Raw genomic sequence first — 24,265 nt, 5'->3', positions numbered from 1 at the left:
TGACCAGATTATCTAGGTTGCAACTGAGTTTAACAGCTATTCTACTAAGCCATTTGGACTATAGGATGAAGGTAAGTAGTAAAAATAGATATTTAACAGGATTTCTTATTACATACTGTTTCCTCCTCATCTCACGTAATATATTAAAAATGCCAGACCCTAAATATTTAAAAAAAACTTTGTAAAACATGAAGAAAGAAACCCATATCATGACCATGGCATGAGTTTTGGAGTTGTGGATTGATGGATTTTATCAGCATTGCTGAAGATGAAGTAAGCACATTGTGATGGTCTACTTTTACCTGCAGGTCATGTACCTGATCTCTGACTCATAAAGGAAATTTTCAACTTCAAAATCATTGCTTATTTCAAAGGAAGATTTTCAAATGGTGAATTACATGTTTAAAGACCCTTAAAATTCTTTTCATTAGTCCCAGATACTCATTATTTTGAGGAGCACTAAACTTTAATTGACCTGACTCACTTACTAAGTCAATCTATTTCTTTTCATAATCATTCTCACTTTTCCCCCTCCTCTCCATTTAAGGAGGCTAAAAGAGTAAAAAGAAATAAAGTGAATTTTACTTTTGCCATACCAGGGTTTATCTAGGTGATATTTTCAAGTAATATAGCACAAATGATTTATGACAAACTAACATTTATTGCCACAGACATTTAATTGCCATTCATTCAACATTTGTGCCATAACTTTTCCTACCTATGATAGAAAGGGGTGAAGCTTACTTTCAGGAATGCTGTATATTTAATACTCTTGAATTATAATTAAGAAAATAAGTCAGTCAGCCCAGAAAACTATATTATTTCTACTCTAATAAACATGAGAAGGACAATGTTCAAAGAGGTAAGTTTTATACAAATAAAATAAAATGGCAAGATTTCATTAACAAACCAATAGGTATCACAGTAATCATGTTTGTGACTACGAATTTGTCAAATCACTCAGTTCTTTTGAGGAGGGTTTGATTTCTTATGTATGAATGGACTCCTCTGCTTGGGATAGCTGAGCTGCTCAAGACCCAGGAGGACTTGATGATGAATTAGATAAAGGAAAATGGGGTCAGATTGAAAGAGGAATCAGAGATGACACAGATATTTGACTTGAGCAACTCAGTAAGTGGGTGGTATAGCCATTTGCTGAGATAGAGAAGACTGACAGAGCAATAGTTTTACTTTGGTTATGCTAAACTTGAAATAACTTTCAGATTTCCAAGATAAGATGAATATATGAGTTTGAAGCCCAGTGGAGAGATCAGAGCTGGGAAATATGAAGAAATCTGAGATAGTGAGTTTATTTTTCCCACAAACAAGTAAAACCTATTAGCCTTTGAAAGCCTATCCTCTTGGAAGCTCTGCCCACATAGCTCTGCCACATTATACAATTCTACTTACTCACTTATATCAGGCAGAACCAAACCTGGTTATACGCACATAATCTAATTTTGGTAGACATGTAATTAAAGGTTGTTGAATGAAGCCATGAAAGGTATCCTGTCTGTCACAAATCTCATATCTATCTAAGATAGACTGACTGTTTGGCACCTGTTGGGTTTCTGAAAAGCATCCTTATCCTAACCTCTCTTTGAATATTTACCCAGATCACACAATTGCTATTTTGTTATTTTGTACTGTGCACCCCTACAACTCTTACTTGAACACTAATGTTCAGCCAAGGCCTAGCTCTGAGGACACTAGACTTCTATTTCAATTCAAGTGAATCATTCTCTGAATCTCAGAAACTAATGCTGTCAGCTCCTTTATAGCTGACTCCAAGTATCACCACAACCTAGAAAGTACAGAAGCTTTTTAAACACACATTATACCAAATACCTGAGATTTTGTTATTTGCCCAGGTTACATCTTTTATCATATCACTTTGGAAATTGTGATTTGAAGTCTGAGGGTTAGCTGTATTACTCAGCCCTTGAAGCCTACTATAGTCAGTATTAATTTTGGTTACAAGTGACAGAAATGCATAAAACAGAAGGCAAGGCTTAGTGAAAGATATTGGGGCATCTCACATAATCAAAAGACTTGCCACAGGAAACAGGTCTTCTGTAGAGATCTTAAGGGTTGGAACTCAGTTGCCACTATGATTGTCTCTCAATGTTTGGCTTTCTCATCTTTTCCACCCGTCCTCTACTACTGTATATACACTCTTTTCAAGAAGTTGTAAACATGGCTACCTACTGGCCTCTCACTATCTTCAGTGAATTTACTGTCTGTGATTGCCCTGACTTGGGTAAAATATCCATTCCTAGACCATTCACTTTATCAAGGGAGTAGAATAATATGATACACAGTCCTCCCATGATCACACATATTGCAGAAACAAATAGCAGCTCATATCTAGGTCCTGCACACCATAGCTCATGGCCCTGCCCATAATCCTGAACAAGTGACAGGTTGCCTTCACTAATGTCCCGGAAGAGCCTACAACAGAGCAGAGCCCTGGTAGCTTAGCTTGCATTGAACTGTTTAAGAACCAAATCTCCTTTGTGCCCAGAGAAGTTACAGGCTGGGCCAGAGCATTTAGTTTATCACAGGGCTTAGGGTCTATGTGAAACAGCAATAGACTAAATGTTTTTCCAAATGAAATTTCAAAATAGATAAAGAATTTATGAAATAGATAATCTGTGAAGGACAAGTGCTACAAAAGATAAGACTCATTCCAAACAAGGTAGCATGAAAGATCTAGGTTAAATTTTTAGGAGTTTTCCAATGGTTAAAATTGCTTTTCAGTCAGTTCCTGACCAAAGGCTCCTTGTATATATAGAGTCCCTGTGGCTCCTATACTCCCACAGCCACCTGTAGTTGGAGTCATCCCCATCACCACCACTGGAGCTCTGTCAGGTGGGAAATGAGCAGGTAGGAATCCAACTAAGTGACAAGCAGGGTTGCTGGGGAGAGGCAGGCTTGGTTTGTGGAAGTTCATTGAAATCATGAAGGACCCAAATTCTTTCTCTACAGCTAATATCCACAGCCTCTCAACTTTTGCCCTCTGGCTTTTCCCTTCATGAACTCAAGGTATCTGCAGACATTCCAGTCATCACATTGTCACACAAGCTGTGTCCAAAGCCAAAAAGTGGATGTTTCCCTTAAGTATTAGTCTGCTCAGGCTGCCATAATAAAATGTTTAAGACCAGGTGGCTTAAATAATAACCATTTACTTTCTAACAGTTTTGGAGGCTAAAAGTCCATGATCAAAATGCTGTTAAATGTGTTTTTTAGTGAGAGCTCTCTTCTTGGCTTGCAGACATGCACCTTGCCAGTGCCTCCTTGCACAGCATTCCTCTGTGCTGACATGGAGATAGAGAGCTGGTGGGTCTTCCTCTTTTTGCAAGGATATGGGACCTATTTGATTAATGCCTGTCCTTCTCTGAGTTAACTTTTATGGCTTCCTTATAGACCCTATCTCCAAATTCAGTCACATCCGGATCAGGGCTTCAACATGTGAATTTAGGGAACCACAATTCAGTCCATAACAACTTACTCATGTCCTTTTTAAAGTGTGAAAATATTTCCCAAAAGCCTCAAGTTGACTGTTCCTCAATTAAGTCATTCACTCAGAGCAAATGTAGTTTATATGCGTTTTTTTGATGAGTCTTAACTCTGATCCCCATTTTTAAAAATGCATAATTTACATACAGTAAAATTCATCCTTTTTAATTTTACAATGTTAGTGAGTCTCGACAAATGTATACATTTGTATAAATACTACCGCAATTAAGTTACAGAATTCTTCTGTCATCTTAGGCAAGTTCCCTCATGTCCCTTTGCTGTCAGCCTCCTACACCTAACAACAGCTTTGGCAACCAATGTTTTAATTTATTTTATGTTTTAATTAAAGTTTTTCCTTTTCCAGAATAGTCTATGGAGTCATATAATGCATGGCCTCTTAGGCCTGGCTATGATGCTTTAGAAATTCATATTTGTTATTGCATGTATCAGTAGTTTATTTCTTCTTATTACTGAGTAGTATTCTATTACATAGATTTCCTACATTTTGTTATTCATTCAACAGTTAATGGATATGAGGGTTTTCTCCCCAATATTGAGCTACTGTGAATAATATTATTCATAATATAAAAAATAATATGAATAATAAAACACTCAAACACAGATATTGATTATTCAAACACTCAAGTACAGTGTTTTTTTTTATTCAGTCTCAGTTCACTTAGGTAAGTACCTAGAAATGGAATTGCTGGATCATATGATAAGTGTGTATTTTTATGAAATTGCCAAATTGTTTTGCAGAATGGCTTTATCCTTTTATAGTCTCACTAATAGTCCATTAGAATTCCAGTTTCTCTATTCATTTTAACTATTCTGGTCGCTATATGGCATCTCCTTATGGTTTTAATTTCCATTCCCTTTTGGCTAATGATGTTGTATGGACCTTTTGAAAAATTTATTTGTTGTAAAGAATATCATGGTTTCTATAAGATAAAGAGGAGGAAAAGGAAAGAAGACAAGAAAAAGACTGGATTTTTGTGCTCAAGTCACCTTGTAAGTTTGGAGTGAATTTTTGAAGCCTAAGCAAGAATATAAATTCTGGATTGTTTTCTTCAGGAAAGTCGAACATAAAAGTGAGGAAAAGTAAGGAGGAATGCTCAAGGAGGAAAAATGTTGGAACTTGAATACTACTAGTAAAATAATTCACTTATACATAATTTTAAGGATATGTCAAAATAAAGTGACACAAATAGAGTTATTTACTGAATGTAATCAACATACATTTTGACAGTGTGGCACTTAGAAATAGGGTCACAGCAAACTGCTCCGAAATCACATCATGAGTACAGTTCTTACCAGAGACGGTTCTTGGTCTCGTTTCAATAACAGATGCAAAAAGCACTTGAGTATTGAGAATTTATTTGGAGAATAAAAGTTTAGAGAACTGCAAAAAGTACATGTCTGCGAGTAGGGCATTTATAGACCCAGAGGAAGTCATGCCAAGGAAACAATAGGGAGCCTTTTATATGTAAAGGAAGATGAATAGTCACTAAATAGGATTAAGTGCCTAAGGAAACAAATTTGCTTTTTTTTTTTTTTTTTGTCTGAGTTTAGGCTTGCTCCACCCTTGGTTCTCATTGGAACTGTCACAGTTGTTCCCCTCCTGTGCCTTGATATAAGGCTTGACACATATAACAACTCCATAAATAAATTAATGAGAGACTGAGGACAACTCTAGTTGGGTTAAAGGGTATCCAGAAATATGGGATTCCAGTGAGTTCACTGACAGGTATTGATCTCAAATATGCTTTATTAATGGTGACTGGTAAGATATTAACTAAATAGCACCTCAATATCCCCATGAATGTGTCAAGTTAATAATTTTAAAACTAGATATTTGAAACAAATTACACAAAGTTATTGAAAAGAAACCCAGATGTAAGTGTCTTTGAGGTAGTTTATATCCCTCAAACAGTCCAGGTATATGATATGGTGGTTTCAGAGTGTCAAGGACACAGACTCTTTTTCTGGTAACTCTGCCATCCTCCTAACTTGTCTCTGTGTCCAACATGACTGCTTCAGCATCTATCTACCTGCCATCACATCCCCATTCCATTAGAGAGTAAAGGAAGGAAGTCCACAGGACATACTCTTTTTGTTTACAAACATGATTCAACTTGAGTACATGAGAGTCATTTGCATTTTTTTGGCCAAAATCTACATGCAGAGCTATATACAGCCTCAAAAGAAGCTGGAAAATGCCTTCTTTAGCTGAAATACCAAATTTCTATCTTACATATTTTAGCTATTGAAAAGAGAAAGAATGGTAACTGGAGGGATAACTAGTAGTCTCTGCACTGTACCACCCAGTTTCATAAATAAAATACTTAGACTGTTTTTTTTTAATAGCCCCCATTCCCTTCCTTGGATTCAAACCATCACAAAATCTTGTTGGTTTTACCTCTTAAACTTTACTTTCTTATCTCTTCATCTTTAGTACCTGTTAAAGCCTAATCTACATGCCTGGACCCATAAAAGAAAGACCTTATAATTTATTTCCTTATATCCATTTTGGCCTTTCTACAATCAATTATCTATTTTTAGAGAGAATTATCTTTCTAAATTTGGATATGTTCATTATAAATTGCTATCAATTGAAAACTAGTTTTTTTCTTAAATAAGATAAAATATATAAGCTATTTAAGATCTCTTAGTGTAAGAACCATATTTTGCTTATTGTTGCATCTCCACTGCCCACTATAGAGTAAATTTACAACAGGTATTTACTAAATGAATTTAATAAACAAAATCATTCCATGAATATTTGGATTTTTTACTTTTGGTGCAGGGAAGAGCAATGTATCCACATAACTCTGGGAAGGGTAATATAGTATATGAAACTGACTCAAAGGTACCAATGAAAATGAAATTAAGGATTCCTCTACTAAGGTTGCATTGCAGAAGCAAATAAATGCAGCAGAAAGGGTTGTGGTTAAATGAGTTATGTTTATAGACCAGTGTTGCTTTGGGAGGAGGGGCTTCCCTTCTCCAGGCATGTTTACTATGAATTCTGTGAGACTAAATAAAGACGAGCAAGTTGGGGGCTAAAAGGGGCTCATACCATCTTTATTCACACAACAGTAGATAGAACCCTAGCTTCCTAACTTCCCGACTATGTACAAGAGGCAAAGACAGTTCAGTCTCACTAACTTTCCTGGCTCCTGGCACCAGGACTCTGCAGCTTCCCTCTTCCAGCCTCTGATCTCTCCTTCTTCCTTTCAGCCTTCCCTTCTCTGCTTTCCACTTCCTTCCTGCCTCTAGCACTGAGAGGAGTTCTGGGGGCAGGCCTCTATGGTGACTAGCAACACCCAACCAATTATATCCAGGTGCTAGTGTGTTTCCTCTCGACCACTTCCCTGGCGGGTTACTCCTGTGACTGACTGGAGGCTCTGTTGCTGATAAACATCCTGCTGTCCTTATATAAGCAAAGCAGGCTCTTTATGTGCACAATGGGTTATGTAAGCAAAGACCTTGGTCATAAATTCCCATTTTCTCTACAACCAGAGAAGTAATTCTTAGAGAAAGTAGTTGTTAGTCATTGCCTTGATCACTTTTCAGTGGTGTGACACCTCCTTGGTAAAACCTTGTATACTTGTTTGAAGTATCTTATCAATTACAAAGGCTTTTCTATTAACATCAGTATTTCAGAAATGAATTTTTATGGCAAGTACATTTTTTCCACTTGAGAACTGAAATAAAAATTGAATCTTGAGAGCCAGATATCAAGACATGTTTAATTAAAGAAACATCAAGTTATAATCATCTACAGTTAATCACTATGGTCTTATCTGATTTTTCTAAAATTTTACATTACTAAAAAACTTCCGCCATTTGTTTAATACACTCATAAACATTTCAACTTAATTTGGAACAATCATATTTTTGTGTTTGTATATGAGACAACTATTTCATATACATTTTTCTATGCTAAAATTAAGGAGTGAAACAGTATGAAAATGACAACATAGAATAAGTATGATTCCTTATAAAGAATGTAATGCTTTGTCCAAATAATGTTTCTACAATTTCATATTTATACTTGAAAAATGTAAATCTGGGAGGAGGGTTCAGCAAGATGGCAGCATGAGTAGAGCAGTGGAAATCTCCTCCCAAAACCATATATATTTTTGAAATACAACAAATAAAACTACTAAAAGAGAGACCAGACGATACAGTAAAACAGCCAGGCTACACCTACACCTGTGACAACCCAGCAATTCACGAAGGGAATAAGATACAAGCCGCAGCTCAGTGGGACCCAATTGCGCCCCACACAACAGCTCCCAGTGGGAGGAGAGGAGTTGGAGCAGGGAGGGGGAGGGAGCCCAGGACTGCTAAATGCCCAGCCCTAGAGATCCGCACCAGGGGCACAGACACACACTGCGTGATGTGCTGGATACTAGGGAAACCAAACAGCAAAACCTGCAAGCAGGTCCCTGCAGCTGGCGCCCCTGGGACAAAAGAAAAGCAAGTACTTTTTGAAAGTCTTAAAGGGACAGGAGCCTCACAGCTGGATGGAAGTGTCCTGGCACACTCAGCCCACCAGTTGGGAATCCAGGGGAACTCCAGGCATCCTAACCCCCTGGGCAGCAGCGCAACTCTGAGGCCCCTCATGGTGACAAACAGCCACCTACCCGTTCCCCCTCCGGCACAGCCCCACCATAGTGGAGCAGCGGCCTGAGGCTGGCCGCACCCACAGCAGCCATGCAGAGCCGCCTACGCAGCTGCCTGGGCCAGACTTAGAAGACGCTTTGGCGCACAGCTGCCCCACACAAGCTGCTAGGGGTTGCCATTCTCACAGGAGAAGAAGGCAACTGGCAGGCAGGAATGGGCTTTGTTCTCCCAGCTAACACATATACCAACTGCCCATGACTACCACTATCATTATGGAAAGGCAGAAGTATTTGAACCAGATCAAAATCACAGAGAAAACCCCTGAGAAGGAGCCTGGGGAGATAGACATAACCATTCTTCCTGAAAAAATTTTCAAATAAAGTTCATAACCATGCTGATGGAGCTGCAGAGAAAAATTCAAGAGCTAATGGATAAAGTTGGGAGGGAGAATACAGACATTAAACAATCTCTGGAAGGACTTAATAGCAGAATGGATGAGATTCAAGAGGCCATTAATGGAATAGAAATCAGAGAACAGAAAAGCAGAGAAGCTGATGCAGAGAGAGATAAAAGGATCTCCAGGAGTGAAAGAATATTAAGAGAACTGTGTGAAAAACGCTAATGGAAAAATATCTGTATTATAGGGGTACCAGAAGAAGAGAGAGAAAAAGGGATAGAAAGTGTATTTGAAGAAATAATTGCTGAAAACTTCCCCAAACTCGGGGAGGAAATACTCAATCAGACCACGGAAGCACACAGAACTACCAACAGAAGGGACCCAAAGAGGACAACAACAAGATATGTAATAATTAAAATGGCAAAAATCAAGGACAAGGACAGAATATTAAAGTCAGCCAGAGAGAGAAAAAAGGTCACCTACAAAATAAAACCCATCAGGCTCTCATCAGACTTCTCAACAGAAACCATACAGGCTGGAAGAGAATGGCATTATATACTTAATGCAATGAAACAGAAGGGCCTTGAACAAGGATACTGTATCCAGCATGATTATCATTTAAATATGAAGGAGGGATTAAACAATTCTGACAAGCAAAAGTTCAGGGAATTTGCCTCCCACAAACCACCCTTACAGGGTATTTTAGAGGGACTGCTCTAGTTGGAAGCACTCCTCCTAAGGCTAAATAGATGTCACCAGAGAAAATAAAATCACAGCAAAGAAAGCAAACCAACCAAATACTAACTAAAGGCAAAAAATAAAATCAACTACCCACAAAAGCAGTCAAAGGAAACACAAAAGAGCAGAGAAAAAAACACTTGACATATAAAGAATGGAGGAGGAGGAATAAGAGGGGAGAGAAATAAAGAATCATCAGACTGTGTTTATAATAGCTCAACGAGTGAGTTAAGTTAGACAGTAAAATATTAAACAAGCTATCTTTGAAACTTTGGTAACCACGAATCTAAAGCCTGCAATGGGAATAAGTACATATTTTTCAATAATCACCCTAAATGTAAATGGACTGAGTGCCCCAATCAAAAGACACAGAGTAAAAGAATGGATAAAAAAGCAAGATGCATCTATATGCTGCTTATAAGAGACTCACCTCAAACCCAAAGACATGCACAGAATAAAAATCAAGGGATGGAAAAAGATATGTCATGCAAACAATAGGGAAAAAAAAGCAGGTGTTGCAGTACTAATATCAGACAAAATAGACTTCAAAACAAAGAATATAACAAGAGATTAAGAAGGACATTACATAATGATAAAGGAGTCCGTCCAACAAGAGGATATAACCATTATAAATATATATGCACCCAATACAGGAGCAGCAACATACATAAAACAAATACTAACAGAATTAAAGGAGGAAATAGAATGCAATGCATTCATTCTAGCAGACATCAACATACCACTCACTCCAAAGGACAGATCCACCAGACAGAAAATAAATAAGGACAGAGAGACACTGAACAACACACTAGAACAGATGGAACTAATAGACATCTATAGAACTCTACACCCAAAGCAGCGGGATACACATTCTTTTCAGGTGCACATGGAACATTTTTCTAGAATAGACCACATACTAGGCCACAAAAAGAGCTTCAGTAAATTAAAAAAGATTGAAATTCTACCAAACAACCTATCAGACCACAAAGGTATAAAACTACAAATAAATCTTACAAACAAAGCAAAAAGGCTCACAAACACATGGAGGATTAACAACATGCTCTTAATAATCAATGGATCAATGACCAAATTAAAATAGAGATCAAGCAATCTATGGAATCAAATGACAACAGCAGCACAAAGCCCCAACTTCTGTGGGACGCAGCAAAGGCAGTCTTAAGAGGAAAGTATATAGCAATCCAGGCATATTTAAAGAAGGAAGAACAATCCCAAATGAATAGTCTGAAGTCACAATTATTGAAATTGGAAAAAAAATAAATAAGGCCTAAAGTGAGCAGGAGGGACATAATAAAGATCAGAGAAGAAATAAATAAAATTGAGAAGAATAAAACAATACAAAAAAATCAATGAAACCAAGAGCTGGTTCTTTGAGAAAATAAACAAAATAGATAAGCCTCTAGCAAGACTTATTAAAAGAAACAGAGAATCAACACACATCAACAGAATCAGAAATGAGAAAGGACAAATCATGGCAGACCCCACAGAAACACAAAGAATTATTAGAGAATACTATGAAAACCTATATGCTAACAAGCTGGAAAACCTAGAAGAAATGGGCAACTTCCTAGAAAAATACAAACTTCCAAGACTGACCAAGGAAGAAACAGAAAATCTAAACAGACCAATTAACAGCAAAGAAATTCAAGCGGTAATCAAAAAACTATGCAAGAACAAAACCCCGGGCCAGATGGATTTACCTTGGAATTTTATCAGACATACAGAGAAGATATAATACCCATTCTCCTTAAAGTTTTCCAAAAAAATAGAAGAGGAGGGAATACTCGCAAACTCATTCTATGAAGCCAACATCACCCTAATACCAAAACCAGGCAAAGACCCCAGCAAAAAAGAAAACTACAGACCAATATCCCTGATGAACGTAGATGCAAAAATACTCAACAAAATATTAGCAAACCGAATTCAAAAATACATCAAGAGGATCATACACCATGACCAAGTGGGATTCATCTCAGGGATGCAAGGATGGTACAACATTTGAAAATCCATTAATATTATCCACCACATCACCAAAAAGGACAGAAACCACATGATCATCTCCATAGATGCTGAAAAAGCATTTGACAAAATTCAACATCCATTCATAATAAAAACTCTCAACAAAATGAGTACAGAGGGCAAGTACATCAGCATAATAAAGGCCATATATGATAAACCCACAGCAAACATCAAAGTGAACAGCGAGAAGTTGAAAGCTTTTCCTCAAAGATCCGGAACAAGACAGGGATACCCACTCTCCCCACTGTTATTCAACATAGTACTGGAGGTCCTAGCTATGGCAATTAGACAAAACAAAGAAATACAAGGAATCCAGATTGGTAAAGAAGTCAACTGTCACTACTTGCAGATGACATGATATTGTACATAAAAAATCCTTAAGACTCCACTTCAAAACTACTAGAACTAATATCAGAATTCAGCAAAGTTGCAGGATATAAAATTAATACACAGAAATCTGTGGCTTTCCTATACACTAACAGTGAACTAATAGAAAGAGAAATCAGGAAAACAATTCCATTCAACAATAGCATCAAAAAAAATAAAATACCTAGGAATAAACCTAACCATGGAAGTGAAAAACCTATACCCTGAAAACTACGAGACACACTTAAGAGAAATTAAAGAGGACATAACAAATGGAAACTCATCCCATTCTCTTGGATATGAAGAATTAATATTGTCAAAATGGCCATTCTGCCTAAAGCAATCTACAGATTCAATGCAATCCCTATCACATAACCAACAGCATTCTTCAATGAACTGGAACAAATAGTTCAAAAATTCATATGGAACCACAAAAGACCCTGAATAGCCAAACCAATCCTGAGAAGGAAGAATGAAGTGGGGGGGGATCTTGCTCCCCAACTTCAAGCTCCACTACAAAGCCACAGTAATCAAGACAATTTGGTGCTGGCATAAGAGCAGACCTACAGTCCAGTGAAACAGAGTAAAGACTCCAGACACTAACCCAAACATATATGGTCAATGAATATATGATAAAGGAGTCATGGACATACAGTGGGGAAATGACAACCTCTTCAATAGCTGGTGTTGGCAAAACTGGACAGCTACTTGTAAGAGAATGAAACTGGATCATTGTATAGCCCAATACACAAAAGTAAATTTGAAATGGATGAAAGACCTGAATGTAAGTCATGAAACCATAAAACTCTTAGTAAAAAATATAGGCAAAAATCTCTTGGACATAAACATGAGCGACTTCTTCATGAACATATCTCCCTGGGCAAGAGAAACAAAAGCAAAAGTGAACAAGTGGGACTATATCAAGCTGAAAAGCTTCTGTACAGCAAAGGACACCATCAGTTGAATAAAAAGGCATCCTACAGTATGGGAGAATATATTCATAAATGACAGATCTGATAAAGGGTTGACATCCAAAATATATAAAGAGCTCATGCACCTCAACAAACAAAAAGCAAATAATCCAATTAAAAAATGGGCAGAGGAGCTGAACAGACAGTTCTCCGAAGAAGAAATTTAGATGGCCAAGAGACACATGCTCCACATCATTAGTCATCAGAGAAATGCAAATTAAAACCACAATGAGATATCACCTCACACCAGTAAGGATTGCCACCATCCAAAAGACAAGCAACAACAAATATTGGTGATGTTGTGGAGAAATGGGAACCCTCCTACATTGTTGGTGGGAATGTAAATTAGTTCAACCATGTGGAAAGCAGTATGGAGGTTCCTCAAAAAGCTCAAAACAGAAATACCATTTGACCCAGAAATTCCACTTCTAGGAATTTATCCTAAGCATACAGCAGCCCAGTTTGAAAAAGACAGATGTGTCCCTGTGTTTATCACAGCACTATTTACAATAGCCAAGAAGTGGAAGCAACTTCAGTGTCTATCACTAGATGAATGGATAAAGAAGATGTGGTACATATACCCAATGGAATATTATTCAGCCATAAGAAGAAAACAAATCCTACCATTTGCCACAACATGGATGGAGCTAGAGGGTATTATACTCAGTGAAATAAGCTATGTGGAGAAAGACAAGTACAAATTGATTTCACTCATATGTGAAGTATAAGAACAAAGACAAAATTGAAGAACAAAACAGCAGCAGAATCACTGAACCCGAGAATGGACTAATAGTTACCAAAGGAAAAGTGACTGGAGAGGATGGGTGGGAAGGGAGATATAAGGAGGGGGAAAAAGAAAGTGGGATTATGATTAGCATGTATACTGTGGAGGAGGCATGGGGAGGGCTGTGCAACACAGAGAAGACAAGTAGTGATTCTACAGCATCTTATTACGGTGATGGACAGTGACTGAAATGGGGTTTGTGGGGGGACTTGGTGAAGGGGGGAGCCTAGTAAACATAATGTTCCTCATGTAATTATAGATTAATGATACCAAAATTAAAAAATAGTAAATCTGATAATAAAAATCACTCCATATGTATTGCAAATTTAGTTAACTGTTGTTAAGAACAAAAATTCAACTGAGTAAATTTGAAAGTCTAATGGATTGTATTCAGTGATTTATGAATCTGATAGCATCCCAACTAGCAAGTAGAGAGAAACTCTGAGGAAGCTGAACAAAATGGAATGTTTTTAGATGAAGGAGAGTGGAACAATGTATTATTAGCAAAAGGAAAGAAGGGATTGTTTCCAGTCAGGACAACTTTTTTTGCTGAGGAGGGGAAGGGCAGTGTTTTTGTTATGCAGATTCCCTCACTAGTGCTGATCAGGAAATTTCAGATTGACTGTTAAAAGATCACATTCCTGGCATAGGTTTAAGCTGCAATTAAGGCTTGTTTTTCTCTCATGGGGGGCAAATGACTCTATTTGAGGAGTGTTTCTTTATTAACACTGTGATATACATATATTGATTCAGGTCTATTTGGTTTATAAATTACTTTTTCTTGTCTAACTTTAAAGTTTAAGACCAAGGGAATGTGTATGAATATTAAAACTTGGCAGAGATAAATATCACATCTTTCTAGATTTAATCTTATTTTCTTCTGCTATTTAAAAACAGTCTTGATTTCACATATGAAGTAAAATGGATTATTTTTGATTATGTGGTAACTTTTTCAGGTCATTGGAGAATCATCACGATACTTGAAAAGTCAATTTATCATTATAATACTCAAAAAGCATTTATTTAGCAACTAATTGTGCATAACTGGGCAAGTGAGCACAGATAGTTACCTATATATAATTTGTGAAATTTCATTAATACAGGAACCTGAGTTAGATAAAAAAGTAAATGTATTCATATCAAGATGGTATTCAACATGCACTGATCAAAGATGCATCCATAAATTAATCATAAAGTGCATCATAGCGCAGGAGAGCCTGGAAGCATGCAGAGGTGCGATGGGACTCAGTTGATAGGTGATCCACAAGACCTATCACATGCCCAAGTGGCTAAGTGCTCAAGAGACTGAAGGAAAGACCTGGAGATGGTATAGGAGACATGAGGGTTTATTGAGACTTACGTACAGGGAGTCCAGGAGTGGGCAGCTGGATGAGGTTGCATCCAGCTGGATGACCTCTATCATAGACAAAGAGGAAACTTCTTGTGAGTAAAACTGCAGTATTTCTAGAATCTCTCACCTGGCCTTAGTTCATCTCTATAGTAATAGGTTTCCAAGGGTGGAGAGAAGTAGTGCATCTCCACATCAATAGGTAATTATAAGGGTGAGCGATGGCTTATCTGGACTGGAGAAGTTGGGTGGGGCCTCTTCTTCTGCAGCTGGGTCATGAAAGATGCCAGATGCCTGCCTTTAAGAAATAAATAGGGGGTAGGAGCCATGATGACAGCATGAGTAGGGCAGCAGAAATCTCCTCCCAAAACCATATTTATTTTTGAAAATACAACAAATACAATTATTCCTAAAAGAGAGACCAGATGATACAGTACAACAGCCAGGCTACATTTACATCTGCAAGAACTCAGCATCTCACAAAAGGGGTAAGATACCTTCCACCACCCAGTGGGACCCAACAACTCCCCCCACCCCAGCTCACCTCTGGGAGGAAAGGAGTCGGAGTAGGGAGGCAGTGGAAGTGCAGGACTGCTAAATAATCAGCCCTAGTAATCGACACTGGGAGCGCAGACACACATTGCATGGTGTGCTGGTTATTAGGGAAATGGAAAAGTAAAATCTTTGAGTGGTCCCCCTCAGCCAGCTCCCCTGGGACAAAAAAAAAAGCGAATGCTTTTTGAAAGTCCTGAAGGGACAGGGGCTTCACAGCTGGATGGAATCATCCCAGGACACTCCCAGCAAGCTGGGAATCCTAAGGGATTTCAGGCGCCCCAGCCCCCTGGGTGACAATGAGCCCTGAAGCCCTCATGGTGATAAACAGCCTGCCATTCGTTCTCCCCACTGGCACAGCCCCGCCACAGCAGCCATGCAGCTGGAGAGAAGCCCTGCCTGCAGCAACTGCCCAGAGTCTCCTCCCCAGGGCTCAGCCACCTGGGCCATACCCAGAGGCTGCTGCCGGTCCTCAGCTGCCCGGTGCAGGCAGAGGAAGCTGGGGCAAGGCGCAGAGGGGTGCCATTCTTGCAGGAGAGCACACCCAGGGTGCCTGCCACTTCCCACAGGGTGCTGGGCTGCCCTGCCCATGGTGGCTCAGGGGATTAACCAGGAAGCTGCTCCCAGTGTACGGGTAACAGACACAGGCAGCGAAGGGCAAGGTGATCAGCAAGCAGGAAGGGACTTTGTTCTCCCAACTGATACATGCGCCACCTGCCTGCGACTACCTCTTTCAGCATAAAAGGGCAGAAGAATTTGGTCCAGTCCAGAATTACCCAGGCAACCCCCAAGAGAGGGCCTGGGGAGATAGATATAACCAATCTTCCTGAAAAAGAAATCATAATAAAGGTCATAACCATGCTAATGGACTTGCAGATAAATATGCAAGAGCTAAGGGATCAAGTCAGGAGGGAGAATATAGAAATAAAACAATCTCTGGAAGGACTTAAGAGCAGACTGGATGAGGTGCAAGAGACCATTAATGGAATAGAAATCAGGGATAGGAATACAGAGAAGGTGAGGCAGAGAGAGATAAAAGGATCTCTATGAATGAAAGAATATTAAGAGAACTATGTGACCAATTCAAACAGAACAATATTCGCATTATAGGGGTACCAGAGGAAGAAGACAGAGAAAAGGGATAAAAAGTGTCTTTGTAGAAATAATTGCTAAAAACTTCCCCAAACTGGGGGAGGAAATAGCCTCTCAGACCATGGAAGAAATAAATGGTTTCTCCTACTTTATTTCTCCCTTTGACTGATTTTGGTTTCAAAGGGATTTTCCCCCCAGAGTTACACTCCTTATGTGGGGTGAGGAAACAAAGACCACATTTGTGCTAGGGGCAAGGGGTCACAGACTATGTGCTTTCCTTGAAGGGACTCATTCTTCTGTGACCAGTGCCCCAAAGAACAAAACCTTTGTCAGAGGGTTCTGCCTCCCAATAAGATGTTTCCATAGATAAAGTACACCTGGATTTGGCCAGTCCCAGGCCATCACTATAACATATACTCAGCATACTACACAAAGAGGGAACCATGTGGACACATGGTTATTCTGGGACAAAAGGTTACAAGTGGGCAGTGCTTATCCCTACAGAGCAGTAGTTATATGTATTTTTTCTTTGATGGTTAAAAGAATGGTATTTATGCAAGTGATGGAGTGAACCTGTCAGTCCTTTTTAGCTTTAGTTACAGTAGTAACACAATTTTACCAAATGGACAATTATCAGAAATAATTAAAATCCCTTAACAAATGAATTAAGAATTTTAGAAGATTTTTTGGTACTTTGTAGCAATTGTGCTTTTATACTGCCTATAAAAATACTTTTTATATCCTAACATTTACTTAGTACTTATCTGAATATTGAAGCATTTTTCCTATCACTGTTTCATATAGCCTTAAAATTCATCTTGGTATAAGTTTGTGTGCATTATTAAAATCCCCTTTCAATTTGTTTTTTTATCAAAATTCCATTTTACTCTTATAAAAGGTTTTAATAAAAGTAAGAAATATTGCCTTTAGACATATATTTGATCAGGATTTTAGTTTTGAAAAATATCAAATGTCTACTACAGTAAGTGAAAAAAATTAAAGTTCAGGCTCATGATAAGCCTTTTGGGTAAAGTTAACTTCAAATATGAGTAATGCTTTGACAATCATAATCAGTAGATATACTTACTTATCTCTTCAGGCTACTCTACAGCCCCTCGCACATGCCACTGTCAACAACATCAACCAATATTTTTTGAGGCAGAAATGTAGAGCTCTGTGCAAAACAATAGCTAGTCAAAGTGATATATAATACCTTCCATGAGGTACTTACAGTTTTATATATGCATTCCCTCTGTAGTTTCAGAGTTTTATAAAAATAAAGGAATGAGTCATGGAGAGAAAGCATAAAAATTATCCTATAGGAGACAAAAATAATTTTCCCTTTCTCATTCTAGGTTGTTGTCTGAGATCCTCCTATAATAAAAGACAAATTCCCAGGAGAAAAACCTCCTCTATTCAAGGGAGAATTCCCAAGAAAGCTCCCCTAAATGGCCCAAGACAACACCTAAAATATCATCTTTTGCTAAAGACAAAAGATTTGGTGGTGGTGGAGCCAGTTAATGGAGGTTATCAGAGATAGCATAGTAAACAACGACATGGCTGTATGCAGATTTAAGTCCAAATTTTTCTCTGTTTTATAAGAGTTTCGGGAGATTTGGCCATCCTCCTCTTCTTCCTGGTACAAGATGATGAGACACTCTTACAAATAAAGACTTCCCTTATAAATGTAAATGTCTCTTACAAAAGTCTCACTTTTACTGGATTTTGGGAGCTTTTCATATGTCTGCTGTTTCTTAAAAATAATCACCCTAAAATAATCCTTATGCCAAAGAGGCATAATTTGGGGTGACAAATTCTGTTCTGTTTTATGGCAGACACAACTGCTTGCTTAACACAAAACAAACTTTTTTCTTACTGTCACAGGTGCAATTTTGTTAGGCAATAATGTGCCCAGGCCCACGGGAAGGTATCATTTTTGCCTAAATTAGTGCTTTCAGTGCGACTTTTGAAGCAGAAAGATTTTATTGAGAACAACTTTCTGGCATTAGAATCTTGATTCTTATTCTTACTCCTCACAATTCAAGCTCAGCTTTATGTCTCAGGCAGGGTGACAATTTAAAAAAAAAATGCTGTCAAATTTGTCCAAACATCCTTTAGGGAATAGTATCACTCTGTGTTGAGTCACCATAGTCAAAATTAATCACTGTATTCCATAGCTCCCAGGGGGAAGTGGTCCCTTCTCAGTAACAAATTCCCCTATGAATTCAGTGGAACCAAAATAAGGCAAGGAAAAAAACGTTTTTATTGCTCACAGCTTGCTTGAATTTGCTACCTAGGTCCAGTTCTGTCCATTCCCCTTGGCCACAGCTCACACTCTCCCCAAATCCTTTTTCCCCAGACCCACTAGCAAAACCCATCCCATGCTCTGTTTCTCTGCAGCCCTTGTGAGCTCTCTCCTGCTGCCCCATCTAGGGGAAACTCCTTTGGTGGATCCTTGGTAACTGGCAGATGTCAGACTAATTATGTACCAGGAACAGAGGGGAGAAGAGAATAGCTGTTTTCTCTCCACCCCTTTCCCTGGATCTACCAGTGGCTGCAGCCAGTAAACACCAATTGATACATAAATGAACTAAGACCAGGTGGGAGATTCTTGGAATTCTGCTATTTAACCCACAGAATCCTGTCCTCCTTTGACAGTTTTTGATCTAAGAGCAGTCACATGACCTAATATCACACTGATACTATATCAAGGTGTTACGGGTTGAGTTCATTCTCCTCAGTTCTTGTCCCCACTGCAATAAAGAATTGAAAGGCAGAGACATAGTACTGAAACAGAATGAAATCAGAGTCAAGATAGACAAAGGCAGGTTTCTTTGAATACACTCCAAGTAAGGAGTGGGCCAGAGTCAAGGTAGACAAAGCTTGTTTACTGTGAGGCTTCTTTTTATTGGGTTTTTGGCAGGGCAGAGAAGTCTTTGATTGACAATCTTTGGCCTTGGTGGCCTTGTCCGGTTGGTGAAATAGAGATGTGTATCGTGCTCTGATGTTTTCTGTGCCTGTCCTCTTATGTTTTCTTTATCTGGCGACTGTCTATGTGTGGAAGCTTCTCATTTGGGAAGTTGTTTTTCATCTGGTGAGTGTCTAGACATTCCAAGTCACTTCTGGCCCTTGAAACCTCAACTAATTAACTCGGAGTTCTTTCTGACTCTTTGGTTTTATCTGGTTAACTCTTTGAGTCCCTAGTAGTGGGCTTTACTTGCTTTATTCTCTCTCCACCTCACTCATGTCTGTTTTTCTGCCTAACAAAGGTAATTCTTAAGGGAAATTCTTCTGATAAATTTTTTACTTTGTGACAAAAGGCATGAGCACTGAGGGAAGAGTTTGCTTTCTCCCTCCAACCTGAATATTCCAACCTGACATAAAGAGGTCCTCCTAAATGACCTTGTACATCCATCTCCACAATTCCAACTTTGGATACTGTTGATAGAGGATGGGCTATCATGAAAGTTAGTAGCAGTCTTACTACTCCAAAGCAAAAAGCCTGACCACAAAAAAGTCTTCACACTGGGAATAGTGGAACAGAAAGATTAAAAAATCCCTATGTTTAATTAGCCAAGTAATCAGTTACTGCAGAATGTCCTAAAAGATCTAACACAGTTGTTATATTGAATCTTTTCTTACTTCATTTTTTAGATTATTTTACAATTACAGTGATCCCAAAAAAGTATTGTAGAAATGCTACAAAAAAGGGAGTAAATTAAAACTGTTTAATGTTTTATGAAAATATTACTGTATGCAGCAGGTATATCCTAAAGGATACCTCATCTGCACACATCTAATCTGGTGTAATCTCCATAATTTGCTTCATTTTTTAATTGTAACAGACTCTTCAAATGTACAGCTTCAGAATAGCATAGAGGTTAATAACCTCTAAGGCATTCCATTGCATTTTTGAACAGCTGTCATCATTAGAAAATGTGTCTCAGTACATTCCAAATCAGGCTCTCTGATGTTTCCCCTACATTGGTTCCATATTGAAAGCCCTATGGGAAAAAAATCTAATCTCTTCTTTCCTGCTAATATGTTATAATTGGGCAAGATTAACCATAGGAAAACAATGATAACCTGCGTGGGATGAAACTGAAATATGACATGCCAGAGAATTCCAACCTGACATAAAGAGGTCCTCCTAAATGACCTTGTACATCCATCTCCAGCTAAGCCTATTTGGTCTTCAGCTCACCATCCTTTCACTGCCATTTTAGTACCATTAAACCTACCTTCCACAAGCTTTAAAAATGAACAACACACTACATATGTTCATAGCTATTTTAGTGGGGACCAAAAAAGTGACAGAAGTCCACCCTTCTGTTCATGCCAAAATGTAATTTGTCGATTAAAAGATGTTAGTTGATACAGTGGGAATGAGCTGGAAAAACTTATCTGGCATGCCAACTTAGCTCTTATACAATGATTTCAAATTTTAAAAATAGACTGTGGCTAACTTTCAACTCAGAGGTGACCTAGATCAGATTGTTTAACTCTTATAAAATAGCAGCTCAACATACCATCAAACAATTCCTAAATTCTGAGCAATGTCCATATGGTTTATAAATAAAGGAATTCCATTGTTTGTTATGCTTTCTTTTATTTCTTACAATAGAAATTTATTAGCAATCCCAGTGAGATCTATTGTAACACATCAATTTTGGAAAAAATTGAGTTCTTAAGTTTTATCATGTTTAAATTTTTGGAGAGATGTAAATTGAAGGAACTTATTAATAAAAAAAACAGGTTGATTTAAAACCATTTCTTCCATTCCTGAAATGATTCATAGCTTTCAATGACAAATAAGGTCAATTTACTCTGATGAGTTTAAAATTAAAAACAGAGGTGGATCTTTAACTTGAAGTAATTGAAGTAGCTATTCTGGGATTAGAAATTAACTCCAAATTTTTAGAAGATGTTTATATATGATACAATTTGGCTTAGTTTTTCTTAAAAAGAATGTTAACCTGTAAGTAGTTGAAGAAAACTCTTTCTTTCTTCATGATATCTGTGAGTTGGGGTTATAGGGAACAAGGGGAAGGAATATAGGAGTAAATATTATCCATTACCGATAGAGTGTAACTGTTATCTCTTATATTAGTTTACAATTACAACTAAAAACAGATCATCATATTTGAAAGAAATATTTAGTAATAAACATGACCCCAGTATTGCTGGAACTGTGTATAGAATAGGTTATAAAAATAAGATTGACAAGAAAAACTTATATAGAACAATACAAAGGTCTGGAATTCTGTGGTAGACTTAATGAAGACAATGATCAGAAATCCATCAGTCAGATACTAAGCAGGTCAATTTAATTGCTCTAAATTTTCTAATACACTATATGTCTGTGCAGATAGTAGCTATCTTACTCAATATTAAGGACATTTACAAAAATGATTATTTTTTTCTAACAACATTCTGTGTTTATGAAAGAAGAAAGAAATGAAGGAATGAATTAGTCAATCATCAATCAATCGAGAAATAATGCACATTAATTGAACTTTTAAGTTACCAATAATAACATCTGCCTCTACAATAGCTGAATAGCTCCTTTTTTGACCAGTTGGGCTACAAATAGCCATAAACTTTGTATAAAGTATATAATAAACCATTACCTGAAGGCTCTGGAGCTCTACTAAGTGGGGACAGATACTGGGGAGGGTTGATACCTATAAAGAGAGAACTGTATTGGACAAGTTTCCATTTTTACAGTTTTTGCTTGAGGTCAGTCCTTAGTCTATGCTAGTCACCTAAATTGGGAAAGAAAACCTTCAGTCTTACTAGCATCCAGAACCAGCAGAGTTTGGAGGAACCACAACAACTAGAAAGTGAGGGGTGAGAAATACCAGAAGAGAGAGCCACAGAGGGGAGGCCCTTACTTCCTTGTATAAACACCATCCTAATCTCTGGCTGATCCCTGAAGTACATATATGTGGGGCAGACTTCAACATACTTAGGCTAAAAGAACTGTTCTGGGATTTCAGATGACACCCATCATAAAGGAGAGACTTTGCTGTTTGAATTCAGCCTAGTTATCTATTTCAAATAAAAGCAAAAAAAAAAAATCATGTTCAGAGGAGCATAACAGAATAGAGAGCTTTACAACATATCCTTCACAATGTCTAGGATACAATCCAAAATTACTTAACATAAGAAGAAGTAGCTCAGCACAGCTCAAACTCAAGAGAAAGTACAATTCATGAAGAGTTATCCCAAAATGGCTCAGATTTTGAAATTTTTAGCACATAAGCATTTTAAAGCTATTATTCTTAGTATGTTCAAGAATGTAAAAAGATCCCAATAGAAATTATAAGACATAAAAGTAAAATACATGAGTTTAAAAATTCACTGGATGGGTTTAATAGTAGATTGTAAAAGACAGCAGAGTAGTAAGCTTCAAAATAGATCAGTAGCTATTATTTGAATGTGAAGATCAGAGGGAGATAGAAAAAAAACTAGAGCCTCAGGACTCATGGGACAATATCAAAAATATATTTGAATCTCAGGAGGAGAGGTGAAACAAAATAAGTGAAAAAATAAAGGCAAAAAAAATCCCCAAATTTAGTGGAAAACATAAATTTATAGTTCAAGATGATTCATCCACAAACTCCAAGGAGAATAAATAAAAAAATAAGGAAAGTCAAATCTTGGTGCACTGGCACATAGTTCATGTGTGCTGGGCTACACAACAAATACCAATACATTTTAGTTTGAAGTAATGTGGCGGATGGTCTCTGACTAAAATGGGACTAAACTAGAAATCAATTGCAATAAGATACTCAGAAAAAACCAATCATATGGAAAGTATACAGCACACTTTAAAAAATCCACAGAAATACCAAGGGAATTACAAAATACTTGGCAGTGAATAATTAAAACACATCAAATCAAAATCTGAGATACAACTATAGCAGTTCTTAGAGAAAAAAGTGGAGTTTTAAATGCTTATAGCATAAAAGAAGAAATATCTGAATTAATAACTAAAGATAGAAAAAGATCAAAATAAAACTAATGCAAATACAGAGAAGGAACAATAAAATAAGAGCAGAAATCAATGAAATAGAAAACAGACAATACAGAAAATTAAGAAAACAAAAGCTAGTTCTTTAAAAAGGTCAGCAAAATTGATACACCACTAGCTAGAAAGAGTGTGAGAGAGTGAAAATACAAATTTCTGTTATGAATGGAAAAGGTATTGTCACTACTGATCTTGTAAGACTAAGGAGGTAATAGCAAGAGAATATATAATCAATGTTATGCCAACAACATTCAGCAACTTGGGTGAAATGGAGAAATATGTGAAAAATTAGGCAATTAACAGTGACCAAATATATAAATATGAAAGAATGAGGACAAAACAGGTGACCAAATGACCAGCACAGAAAACAAAGAAAAAAAAATCTCAGCACTGAACCAAGAACACGAGAAAAATTGAACTGTTTTAGCTGTTTTCTATATGCAGGAGAATTAATTTTTAATTCTTGCTGATAGAATATAGAGATATAAATAGAAAAGGGAGCTGTCTTGAGATAAACCCTCTTGGAAAGTAGAAAGTTCTTGTCACCTCCAAGTGTGTGACTGTCATTTAGGTAAATAGGAATCTTGGTTATATAACTCTGATCTGATTTGACTGAAATTCCATTAAGTTAAAAATGAAAACAATCAGAAATAAAACTTCCTCAAAATAACTAGGGTATGTTTCTTACTATTAAGATAATGCTGTGTAAATACTACATTGCTACATATAATAACAAGTCTAAAAAGTTCTGCATTTATTCCTTAATGTAAGATCTGTCTTATATAACTCAGAGCGA

At 37.4% G+C, this 24,265-nt stretch overlaps 1 protein-coding gene across 9 annotated transcripts in view; it reads left to right on the top strand.

The window, feature by feature from the left end:
- Nucleotides 1-24,265, top strand: part of EPHA6 (EPH receptor A6) — a 953,598-nt gene that overhangs the window by 543,776 nt on the left and 385,557 nt on the right. The window lies entirely within an intron of this gene.

This window comes from Manis javanica, chromosome 3 (assembly GCF_040802235.1).
Source record: "Manis javanica isolate MJ-LG chromosome 3, MJ_LKY, whole genome shotgun sequence".
Taxonomy (NCBI): Eukaryota; Metazoa; Chordata; class Mammalia; order Pholidota; family Manidae; genus Manis; species Manis javanica.
This window is presented reverse-complemented; position numbering and strand designations above follow the sequence as displayed.